The sequence below is a fragment of the Nomascus leucogenys genome, chromosome 19, assembly GCF_006542625.1.
Source record: "Nomascus leucogenys isolate Asia chromosome 19, Asia_NLE_v1, whole genome shotgun sequence".
Lineage (NCBI taxonomy): Eukaryota > Metazoa > Chordata > Mammalia > Primates > Hylobatidae > Nomascus > Nomascus leucogenys.
In genome coordinates this window covers 38063238-38064659 of record NC_044399.1, presented here as the reverse complement: position 1 = coordinate 38064659, position 1422 = coordinate 38063238, and positions in this window count along the sequence as shown.

Below are 1422 nucleotides of genomic sequence, written 5' to 3'. Positions count from 1 at the left end.
ATCACACTCTGATAACCTCAGAAACATGCATTCACCTTCAACTGCGTGCAGTCAGGGTGAGGAGGGGTGAGGGTGCCAAGAGACTGAGGGTCTGGGCAGAGATAAGACCCACAGTTTCTTCCAAACTACAACCTGCTCCATTCAACACACATACATACACACACGCATGCACACGCCACCCTCCAGGCCTTCGTTCACTCTTCCCTTTCCTTGTGCTCTTTCCCCTATCACCTCGTGCCAAGTAAGACTGAGCTCTCAAGCCTTTGCTCAGATGCCGTCTCTTGCAGGAGCCCTTGCCTGGTGCCTTTCACCCAGAGCTTCTGCCCTGGTTTGGACCTCCCTCAGGATACCCATAATTCATGTGTGAATTCTGGCTGGCTCCATGTCCTTTGGCCTCAGTTCCCCCATCTGTTAAATGGAATAGTAACACCTAACCCATGGTGTAGTTACCGAGTTGATGAAGTACAGTAACTGACTTGTATTAAGTGCTGAGCAGATGTCAGTCTTTACCACTGCCACCAGCAGCAGCAGCATTTTAATCTCTGTATCTTTAGCACTGAGCACAGGGCTGAATACATAATTGGTGCTAAATACTTTCTTGGTGGAGGGGTGGATGGACGGATGGATGCATGGATGGATGGATGGATGGATGATGGATAAATGAGAGATCTAGTATGTTTTCAAAATAAGAGACAATCTTTGCTGGGGGGCGAGGGGGCTAGGAAGAGCCTGAAAGAAACTAACCTTCATTGTACACCTGCCACGCATCAAAGCTCAACATATATAAGTTGTCTAATTTGAGCTTCACAATAGCAAGATATTACTGCAGAATAAGGAAGTGGCTAATTCTGAGAGGTTGAGTCGGCGGATCAGCGTCACACAAGACATAGTCAGGACCAGGGACTTTGATGGTCCTCGATACCTGGAAGGAGGAGGATGAGGACTTGCTCCAGGCCTTGGCTGCTGTCACTCTTAGACTGAAAATTCCTAGGGTATCTCTGTGGGCAGGGCGGGGCCACCCCACCCAGGCTGTCACATAAAGTGCTCACCTGAGAACCTAGCTTTGCAGAACAGAAGGAGAAAGGAAAGGCCGGGCCAGGGGAGGGGGCTTGGGGGCTGCCTGTGGAGGGTGGCTGGGGGACTCTCCTTCCTTCCCCAGCTCCTCCAGCGCCACCCTCAGCAGCCTCGAAGAACAGAAGGAGTTAACGCTGGGCTTAACTTCTTGAAGGAACCTGAAGTTTTTTAATCCTTGTTCTTTCCTCCTTCCTTCTCCCTCTCCCTTCCTGATCTTTACTCCGCCTGTGGGTCCCTCCTCCTTACTCTCACCTCCCCAACTCCAAAAACACTCTGATTGCCAGAGTGGGTCAATGGTTAACGCTCAAGTGGCTTTATATAAGCCTGCCACCTGCCTGCTGGGCTGCG